Here is an 11945-nt window from a genome sequence, read left to right as displayed (position 1 = left end):
AGGGGGAGAATGCGCAAACTCCACATAGACAGTCACCCGAGGCTGGAATCAAACCTGGGACCCTATTGCTGTGAGGTAGAAGTGCCACTGTGGCCTGATTTTATTCCCTTGCTGAAGGAACAATAAGAGGGCTAAGACGAGGACAGGATCTGATAGCACAGGGGAAGGAACTACACTCTCTCAAAGTGGGGGCACCAAGACAATCATGTTCACTCCATCCTCAATATGGTCAGCAAGGGCATGACTCCTCAATAGTTAGAGACTTCAGGGTAAAATAGGCCATTGATGGCATCACAAGAGATCCAACTGAAATGGAGGAAGGGTCAAATGTCATCAGGGAGAAAGTTCAGAGGTTAAGGTAATGAGGGACTGCAATACATCAGTGAGGTGTGGAATGGAGGTCTATTGTGGGATATACTTGTAACTGTTTTCAGCAAATACAAACTCTAAAGGTTACCATATTGACCTGAAGATTAACTGCACAGTAAGATGCTGAGAAGGTTGCTGGTGGATGAGTCTGGACAAGAGATTGTTACTGTAAATTCAGAGCCAACACATTTCAGGAGAGATGTTAGGGACCACATCCTTATGCAACTGAAATGTGGAACATTCTCTTACAAAGAACAAAAGATGGTAGCTGGATTACCAATATTAAATCTAAGGCCATTAGGTTTTTAACTGGGCAAAGATGTTACTGGATATGAAGCCAAAGCAGGTGGAAGAAGTTAGGAGATCACCCACGGTCTCTTTGAAGTCCGATATTCCAAAATTGAGATGTCATTTGGTGAACATGGACTGGTTACAACTACTTGAAGGAAATATCAGCTGTCAATACTTCAGAACGTTCAGGGGAGCATAGAACTGAAAATATAAAGGAAATTAAGGAAAAAGTACACAATGAAACAAAAAGCAAAATCAAGGGAACCCCAAAGGCGCCGTACCAAGACATAAAGAACAAAAAGATAACTAAGAAAGATAAGGGACAACTGATATTTTAAAATGTTTGTTATGGAGATGGAAAATGTAGTGGGAATACATTGCATCTATTCTCCTGTAAGAGAAGCGAGCAGTATATTAAAAATGTGAAATAATGGGTGGGACAAACATGTCAAGAGAAAAAAAAACTAAACCATTTAACTTCTTTGAAATAAGTCACCAAGCTTAGATGAATTGTATCTAAAACTGCTGGGTGAAGCCAATGAAGAAGTAACAGAAGCTATGATGATCATTTTCCAATCCCCTCCGACTGTGGTGCTCAAGTACTGAGGAGATGTTAATTCTGTCCCATTGTTAAAACAGGGAGGAGAGATAATCTGAATAAATGTAGGTTAGTCAGACAAAGCATGGTGTTGTGCAAAATATTGGAAAATATTCTGACCAATTATATCAAAACGTACTGATTTAATAAAAAACAGTCAGTATATTTTAAAACGTCATATCTGACTAGGTTGACTGAATTTTTTTCTGAGGAACTAATATGCAGCATGTGAGGTGTTTAAAGAACAAAATAACAGCACAGTACAGGAACAGGCCACCAAAGGTGCGCCCACACATGACACCTTACTCAACTAAAATCTTCTTGGTTCAATGTGGCCCATACCCCTCTATTTCCCACTTACACATGTATCTGTCAAGATGTCTCTTAAACATGGTTATCGTATCTGCCTCCATTGGCAGCACAATCCAGCCACTCACCACCCTCTGTGTAAAAAGCTTGCCTCTCACATCTCCTTTAAACTTATCCCTTTTTATCTTAAACCCATATCCCCCAGTAAATGACATTTCTTCCCTGGGAAGAAATGTAGAGGCTTTGGAAGGATGTAGAGGCTTTGGAGACGGTACAGAAATGGTTTACCAGGATGTTGCTAGTTTGATGAGTATTGGCTATAAGAGAAGTTGGACAAATTTGGTGTAATTTCAAAGGCTGAAGGGCAACCTGAGAAAAGTTTATAAAATTATGAGAAGTGAGGATGGAATGGATCGTCAGAGTATTTTTCCATAAGAGGAGGAGTGGAAGTAAGGCCATTTGGCCCATCGAGTTCACTTACCAGCATTCTCCCCGTAGCCCTTAATTCCTTGTGACATCAAGAATTTATCAATCTCTGCCTTGTAGAAGATTAAGGGGAGATCTAATAGAAACTTACAAGATAATACATGGCTTGGAAAGGGTGGACGCTAGGAAACTGTTTCCGTTAGGAGAGGAGACTAGGACCCGTGGACACAGCCTTAAAATTAGAGGGGGTCAATTCAGAACAGAAATGCAGAGACATTTCTTCAGCCAGAGGGTGGTGGGCCTGTGGAATTCATTGCCGCAGAGTGCAGTGGAGGCCGGGACGCTAAATGTCTTCAAGGCAGAGATTGATAAACTCTTGAAGTCACAAGGAATTAAGGGCTATGGGGAGAATGCTGGTAAGTCGAGTTGAAATGCTCATCAGCCATGATTGAATGGCGGAGTGGACTCGATGGGCCGAATGGCCTTACTTCCACTCCTCTGTCTCATGAAAAAATACTCTTGACGATCCATTCCATCCTCACTTCGCATAATTTTATAAACTTCTCTCACGTTGCCCTTCAGCCTTTGAAAATACACCAAATTTGTCCAACCTCTGTTATAGCCAATACTCATCAAACTAGCAACATCCTGGTAAATTGTTTCTGTACTGTCTCCAAAGCCTTTACATCCTTCTGGCAGAGTAGTGACTAAAACTACACAAAATATTCGAAATGTGGTCTAAACCGGGTTCTTATCAGTTGTAACATGCCTTGCCAACTTTTATACCCATGCCCTGACCTTTAATGGCAAGCATGCCACATGCCTATTTGACCATCTTCTCCATGTGTTTTGCCACCTAGATCCCTCTGTATGTTAATGTTTCTAAGGATTTTGCCATTTACTGTGCATATCCCTCCTGCATTAGACCTTCCAAAATGAATCAGTGTGCATTGGTCTGGATTAAACTCCATCTGCCATTTCTTCATCAAGTCTCCAGCCCATCTTTATCCTGTTGTATCTTCTGGTAAGCCTCCTCACTATCTCCAGTTCCCCCAGTATTTGTGTTGACAAACTTACTGATCAGACCACCTATGTTCTCCTCCAAATCATTTACATAAAAGTACAAACAACTGGGGTCCCAGCACTGATCCCTGTGCAACACCCACTGGTCACAGATCTCCAATCAGAAAAATACCCTTTCACTGCTAATCTATGACCAAGCCAATTCTTGCATCCATCTCAACAGCTCACTGCGGATCCCACATGACTTCACCTTTTGCATTAGCCTGCCGTGAGGGACCTTGTCAAAGGCCTTGTTAAAGACTGCACAGATAACATCTACCATCCTGCCCTGATCAATCATCTTTGTCACTTCCTCAAAAAGCTCAAGCAATTTTTTTTTAAACATAGCCTTCCCAACACTAAACCATGCTGCCTATCACAATTAAGTGCATATTTTAATACTTGTGAGTAATTCTTATCCCAAAGAGTCTTCTCTAATAGTTTCCCTACCACTGATGGAAGGCTCAGCTGTCTGTAATTTCTCAGACTATCCGTGTTGACCTTCTTAAACAAAGGAACAATATTGAGTATTCTCTAACCCTCTGGGACCTCTCCTGTGTCTACAGAGGATACAAAGAGTTTGTACAAGGCCACAGCATTCTGGGGTAGATCTCATCAGGTCCTGGGGACTTCTCTATCTTAATGCTTTTCAAAACACCTAATTCCCTCCTGCTTTTTCTTATCTTGACATGCCCTAGAATATCAACATACTCATCCACTTGTTATTCCATTAGCTGTCCACATATATGTTCCTCTGTCTCTCCCTGGCTGTTGGGAGGCCTACGGTTTAATTCCAACATAGTGACTAAATCGTTCCCATTCCTGAGCTCTACCCATTTGGCTTCACTGGATTAACCCTTCAAGGAGTCCTTCCCAATAGGTAGGCAATATTCTCTCTCATCAGTAAAGTAACCCGCCCAGCTTTGGTTTTTTTTTGGAAAAAAAGACTTTCAAAGCAATTCAAAATAGTACAAAGAAACCAACCAATTACATAAATAAATAATAACTAATAATAACTAATAAATAATGACAATAATAATAATACAAAAGAGTATAAATACAATACAGCTCAGCGAAATAGAGTATTAGCCCTTGGCTGTCGAGAGCATAAAGTTATACATATTCATATGTTCATAGTTCTTCCTTTCTGGATACCAGATTCATTAACCAGAATCGTCATGGCTATATAAAGACCCTTATTAGTACGCAGACCAATCTGCACCCAAGTAGTCCAAAAAGGGCTGCCATGAAAAATTCTCAGTTTTATGATGCACCATACTTGTAAGACTCTAAGGGATGTGTTCCATGACTAACATATGCCAGCCTGACAATCCTGGGTGGGGGAGGGGGGGGGGGGGAGTTTAGACATCCGGCCAAACAGAATGTTCTTTCTTGAACAAAAAATGAAGATACTGAAGAGCTGTTTTTGCACATTGCTAAACGGGTGGTTCGGTGGTACAGTGGTTAGCACTGCTGCCTCACAGCACCAGAGACCTGGGTTCAATTCCCGCCTCAGGCAACTGTCTGTGTGGAGTTTGCACATTCTCCCTGTGTCTGCGTGGGTTTCCTCCCACAGTCCAAAATGTGCACCTTAGGTGAAGGGATAAATTTAGGGGAATGGGTCTGGGCGAATTGCCCTTCGAAGGGTCAGTGTGGACTTGTTGGGCTGAAGGACCCGTTTCCACACTGTAAGTAATCTAATCAATTAACCAGGCCAAGAAGAAGAGAGACTGGATCCATCTCCCACTCTGTTCCTAAGACTCACTCTCTTTCCCCCATCACAGCGCTCCAGTATGACCAGAGACAGTGAGTGAGCATTCCTGTACTCATTTGCATTGGGGACAATCCCACTTCAAATTTTGAGAGACGATCTGGAGCCAAGTGGACTCTGTGGAGAATCTTCAATTGCAATGCATGGGTCTTATTGCAAATCAAGATCCTTCTTGCATTTTCCCAGACGTCTTCCCATGTTTCAGAGGAGATCTTAACGTCCAACTCCCTCTCCCATACATTACAGAGCTGCCCGAGAGGCCGTCTCCCAACAGGTGATTGAGCTTGCTGACAGAAAGTGTCTTCTCAGAACTCAGTACCCTCTTTTCCCTGTCAGATCTAAAGGGGAATCAATTAGAAGTGTAGTCTGTTTTTGAATGAAATCTTTGATTTGAAAAAAAAATGGAAGAGGTCCCTATTGGGCAATTCGCATTTCTGAGATAACTGGACAAAAGACATCAGTATGTCCCCCTCGAATATGTCACCCAGGCAAGACACATACCTAGATGCTCACGGTTAAAACCCCAAATCCATCATCCCCGACTGTAAACCCAGCATACCAAGTATGGGTGTAAAAAATGATGTCTTGACAATATTGCCCTCACTCTGCCACATTTCCCTCCATGCTTTAACAGTATTAATAACTATTGGGCTATGGCAGTAATCCTCAACTGTCCTCATTTTGTTCAAGAACAGTAAGCTGGTAAGGGGGCATCTTGCCTGAGAAGCTTTGATGTCTAACCATAGTTAGAGAGGGTCCCCCCACAGGCACAGTCATTCACATAAGATAACAACAAGATTAATTTATAATTTTTAATATCTGGGTGGTTCACTTCTCCCAGTCTGTGGGGCAGCTGCAATTTCATAAAAGTAGAGAGTGTGGTGCTGGGAAAGCACAGCCAGTCAGGCAACATCTGAGGAGCAGGAGAATCAACTTTTCGGGCATAAGCCCTTCATCAGGATTGAGGCTTGTGGGCCAACGGGGCTGAGAGATAAATGGGAGAGGGAGCAGAGCTGGGGGGGGAAGGTGCCTGAGAATGTGATAGAGAGATGAAGGTGGGGGAGAAGGTGATAGGTCGGAGGGGAGGGTGGAATGGTTAGGACAGGTCAAGAGGGTGGTGCCGAGTTGGAAGGTTGGAACTTGGATAAGGTGAAATAAGGGAAGGGAAATAAGGAAAATGGTGAAATCCACATTGATCCCATGTGGTTGGAGAGTCCTGAGGCAGAAGATGAGGCATTCTTCCTCTGGCATTGGGTGGTAAGGGTTTGCCGATGGAGAAGGCCCAGGATCAGCATGTCCTTGGAGGGAGTGGGAGACAGAGTTAAAGTGTTTGGCCATGGAGTGGTGGGATTTTTGTGCGTGTGTGCTCCAGGAATGTCCTCTGAAGCGTTCCGCAAGTGTCTCCCCAGTGTTGAAGAAAGCACATCAAGAGCAACCGATCCAGTAGATGACGTGTCATCTTCCGCCTTTGGACCCTCCAACCACACGTTAAAATGTGGATTTCCTCAGTTTGCTCAGCAAACTCAAATTACAATTCACTGAACTTCAGCAAAAGAAATTCCACAAAACATAAAAACTACATAAACTAAAACAGCTACAACCAACACACCTACAAAACTTGTAAAAATTATGTACACAAGAGACGAAAAAGCAAAAAAGTGCCAAAGGCACTGATTAGAGGAATTTACCCCCAATGAAGTAGCAAAAAAAAGACAGAAACATTAGATTCCTTACAGTGTGGAAATAGGTCCTTCGGCTCAACCAGTCCACACCGACCCTCCGAAGGATAACCCACCCAGAACCACTTCCCTCTGACTAATGCACCTAACACTACGGGCAATTAAGCATGGTCAATTCACCTGACCTGCACGTTTTTGGACTAAGAGGGGAAACTGGAGCACCCGGAGGAAACCCACACAGAGACGGGGAGACCATGCAAACTCCACACAGACTGTCGCCTCAGGCTGGAATCAAACCTGGGACCCTGGTGCTATGAGACAGCAGTGCTAACCACTGAGCCACTGAACCGCCCCATATAATATACACAAGCAAGTTAAAAGTAAATACATCACCCATGACCTGGTATAACTTAACTTAGAAATTGAAGATAAATACTCTATCCATCCCAAGCATAATTTAGCACAATTTATTACCAACAAAAAGGAGACTCCACCCAAGTCCTCCCTAAAGAAGGACAAACCTGAACCACATTGTTACCTGTATCTATTCAATCGTCCGGTTTACATTAGCATGTCCACAAAGTTCTTTGCTATCACTTTTTTTCTAGATATTTTTATTTTTAAAAAGATTTTTAAGGTTTTTTACAAAATTACAAAAACAATACAAACTAATGCATTCCACTTTACAATATAATAACCACATCAATATACAATTTTAAAAAAACTAACTACTAATGTATTCGACAAACAACCAGAACATAAAATAGGATGTCATACATTACCAATAATAAACAAAAAGGCAAATAAATAACTAGATACATGCTCGGAATAAATTTATATAAAATCTTAACAAAGCCTGTATTTATACGGCATGGTAGGTCAGTGGTTAGCACTGCTACCTCACAGCGCCAGGGACCTGCGTTCGATTCCCAGCTCGGGCAACTGTCTGTGTGGAGTTTGCATGTTCTCTGCATGGGTTTGCTCCAGTTTCCTCCCACGGTCCAAAGATGTGCAGGCCAGGTGAATTGGCCATGCTAAATTGTCCATAGTATTAGGTGGATTAGTCATGGGTAAATGTAGGGAAATGAGTGGGTTGCTCTCCGGAGAATCGGTGTGTACCTATTGGGCTGTAGGTAATCTAATCTATATGGGATTCTTCCCCCTGGGGGCGCCGGAACCATTACCATGGCTAAGCAAAAGCCTTGAACAGTGTGGCCAAAACATCTGTGTCGATGTAGTTCAAAAAGGGCTGTCACGTTCTATAAAGTAATTCCGTTTTTTGGTGTACCATATTCGTAAGGAGATCAAGGGGGATAAATTCCATGACTATCCTGTGTCAATTTGAAAGTCCTGGGAGACCTTCGGATATCCAATTCACTAAAATATTTTTCCTTGCAAAAAAGGAAAGGATAGCAAATAATGTCCTCCCACATAAGTCCAGAGGGGAAATTTTGGAAAGCCCAAAAGTAGGGACACTGGATCCAATCCAATCTCCGTACCCAAAATCTCTGTCAAAGCATTCGCTACTCTGTCCCAAGACTTGCGGATTTTATGGCATGTCCACAGACAATGCGTGAGAGTACCAACTTCAATTTTGCAGTTAGTTCAATTTGGAGATGCTCCTGCCTTGAACTTTGCTAGTCGCTCAGGTGCCATGTGAGCCCTATAAAGTATCTTCAATTGAGTAGCCTGAGTTCTGTTACAGATAGAGATCTTCCTGGCATTTTCCAAGATGTCCTCCCATATTTCTAAAGAGATTTCCAACCCTAATTCTTGATTCCAGGTTTTATATAACTGTTCGATGTCCTTCGATGCACATTATTGCATAGTGAGTGATAGAGAGTACTGACCGAGGGCAGCCCCATTGGCCAAAGCAGTCTTCTTTCCCTATCTGATTTATAAGGATTGACTATCTGTGTGGTCTTCTTTTGTATAAAGTCTCGCATTTGAAAATATCAAAAGAGGTCCTTGCGAGGCAATCCAAACTTCTGGTGTAGCTGCTCAAAGGACATTACGACCTCCCCATCGAACAGATCTCCCAAACAGGAGATAAACCTGAAATCTAAATTCTGTCATAGAACATAGAACAGTACAGCACAGGCCCTTCGACCCACGAACATTTGTCCTAGATTAAGCACCTATCCATGTACCTATCCAATTGCTGCTTAAAGGTCACCAATGATTCTGACTCTGCTACTCCCACAGGCAGCGCATTCCATGCCCCCACCATTCTCTGGGTAAAGAACCTACACCTGACATCCCCCCATACCTTCCAACCTTCACCTTAAATTTATGTCCCCTTATAACACTCTGTTGTACCCGGGGAAACAGTCTCTCACTGTCTACTCTATCTATTCCCCTGATCATCTTATAAACCTCTATCAAGTCACCCCTCATCCTTAGCAGTTCCAATGAGAAAAGGCCGAGCAATTTCAACCTTTCCTCATATGACCTATTCTCTATTTCATGCAACATCCTGGTAAATCTCCTCTGCACCCTCTCCAAAGCTTCCACATCTTTCCTAAAGTGAGGCGACCAGAACTGCACACAGTAATCCAAATGTGGCGTTACCAAGGTCCTGTACAGCTGCAACATCACCTCATGACTCTTGAATTCAATCCCTCTGCTAATGAACGCTAATACACCATAGGCCTTCTTACAAGCAACTTTCAAAGAGCTATGAACATAGACCCCAAGATCCCTCTGCTCCTCCACCTTACTAAGAACTCTGTATTCCACATTCTTTTTTGTCCTTCCAAAATGGACAACCTCATACTTGACAAGGTTGAATTCCATCTGCCACTCCTCAGCCTAGCTCTGCATCATATCTAAGTCCTATGCAGCTGACAACAGCCCTCCTCACTATCCACAACTCCACCAATCATGCTCTGGTCAGGATTCCGTAGGTGATCATTTACTCAGAAACCATTTAGGGAGGCACAGTGGCTCGGTGACTAACACTGCTGCCTCACAGCACCAGGGTCCTGGATTCGATTCCCGCCTGTCTGTGTGGAGTTCTCCCTGTGTTTGTGTGGGTTTTCTCTGGGTGCTCCAGTTTCCTCCCACAATCCAAAGATGTGCATGTCAGGTGAATTGGCCATGCTAAATTGCCAACAATGTTAGTCAGGGGTAAATGTAGGGGAATGGGTTTGGGTGGGTTTCTCTTTGGAGGGGCGGTGTGGACTGGGTGGGCCAAAGGGCCTGTTTCCACACTGTAGCTAATCTAATCTAATTTATTAATCCTACCTCATAGCGTATCACCAGATCCAAAATAGCCTGATCCGTGAAAGGATCTATTACATCTTGTTACAAGAAACTGTCCTGAAGACACTTAATAATAGAATTTCCTAAAAGCTGCATTGATCTTTTTACGACTACAAGTCAGGGTACCTGCACTCTCTCTAATAGACATAATGGCTTGGAGAGCCTTTTTCTTTATGGTAAGGTATGCTAGATACCTGCCAGGTATTGAAATAATCTCTGCTTCACGAATAATATCTCCCTCTTCGGTGTTTGAGTAAATGCAGTATTCAAATGCAGTAGTAACAACATACGCTGTCTCAGCTGCCTTCAGGTGAGCCTCGAGCAGACGCTGTTGCTCTCCCTTTTGTCTTTTCCGGGTCGCAGAATATGAGATAACCAAACCTCACACATGCCTCAGCAGTCTCCCACATCGTCAAAGGGCTAATGGCCATGCCTGAATTGATATCCCAGGTGGTTTTAAATTCCTGCGAAAAATATTTTACGAACTTGCTATCCTTCAATAAGAAAGGATCCACACACCAATGTCAGGCGCCCCCATCATCATTAGTCTTAACTTCCATGTATACCAGAAATAGTTACATTACCAATTTTACAAGACAGTATCAAGTTCAAAATGGTCGAGGGGACAAAAAATATGTCGATTCTGGTATGGCACTTTTGTGGGTTAGAGTAGAAAGTAAAGTCTCTACCCTCAAAGTAGAGACACCTCCACACATCTACCAGCCCCAGCTCCCTGTTCAGATCCGCCAATTGCCTTGAACTCAGAGATATGCCCGCAGACCTCCTAGGTATCTTGTCTGTCTCTGGGCCAATGATACAATTAAAATCTCCCCCTATAATTGTATGGCGGACCACGAGAGCCATCAACGCTTCCATTACAAATTTAAAAGGGTGTGCCGGAGGGTAATAAAGATTCAAAATCCCATATTCCTCTTGATATATTAGGGCTTTAATCTATATATACCATCCTGACTCATCTTTTATCTGGCTTAACTTTTGGAAGGGAAGTTTCTTCCGAATAAGAATGACTACTCCCTATTTTTGAGCTGAATGTTGAAAAGAACACCTGGCCAAACCCACCCTGTTGCAGCCTCGAGTGCTCCTTATCATAGACCGTAGAACAATACAGCGCAGAACAGGCCCTTCAGCCCTCAATGTTGCGCCAACCTGTGAACTATTCTCCGCTCACCCCCCTATACTAAGCCATCATCATCCATGTGCTTATCTAAGGATTGTTTAAATCTCCCTAATGTAGCTGAGTTGACTCCATTGACAGGTAGGGCATTCCATGCCCTTATCACTCTCTGAGTAAAGAACCTGCCTCTGACATCTGTCTTAAATCTATCACCCCTCAATTTGTAGTTATGCCTCCTCGTACACGCTGACATCATCCTCCTAGGAAAAAGACTTTCACTGTCTACCCTATCATCTTGTATTTCTCCTGTAAGAGAGCTACATCCATCCACTCTTTTTTAAGACTTGATAATATCCTTTTCCTTTTGATTGGCGAATGGCTCCCCTTGACATTCCAGGTGCACCACCTAAATGAATGGCTAGCCATGATCGTCCAGGCAGGCCCAAGACCCCCCAGGAAGAAGAACCCCATCCAAAAGGCACTGAATAAAGACCAAAAACAATTCACATATAAAAAACTCTTTAAAACAGTTAAATCAAAACAATTAAGAATTACTCCTAAATAAAAATAACATAAAACAAAATTAAAAGGGGAGTTTTCCCCCTTGCTCACAGGGGGCACTACTACCTTCCAATAACCCTGCCATAACCACTCCCAGCTAGAGCCCTGCCCTTGGCCCAGGCATTACAAAATAGAGTAAATAAGTTCCAGTATCTTATAAAACAGGAGTTAAAAGTGGGGGGGAGTGCAAAGTAGAGTCGTTATCCATACACGTCAAGTCCCGCAGTCTATTTGAGAGTTTCCAGGAATTCTTTTACTTTCTCCGGTGATCCAAGGTTATACACAGATCCTCCATGACTGAAGCACAGCGTTGCTGGATATCACATAGAATATTGAATATTTAAGTCTCTAAGACGCTTCGCCTCATCAAATGCCCTCCTGTTGCGGACCACAATCAGAGAAAAGTCCTGAAACAACATTATCTTGGAGCCCTTGTACATCGTGGCATGGGGATCCTTCCCCAAGACTCTGGAGGCCTCC

The sequence above is a fragment of the Hemiscyllium ocellatum genome, chromosome 20, assembly GCF_020745735.1.
Source record: "Hemiscyllium ocellatum isolate sHemOce1 chromosome 20, sHemOce1.pat.X.cur, whole genome shotgun sequence".
NCBI lineage: Eukaryota > Metazoa > Chordata > Chondrichthyes > Orectolobiformes > Hemiscylliidae > Hemiscyllium > Hemiscyllium ocellatum.
The sequence above is the reverse complement of the archived record's forward strand: the minus strand, read 5'-3'. Positions refer to the sequence as shown.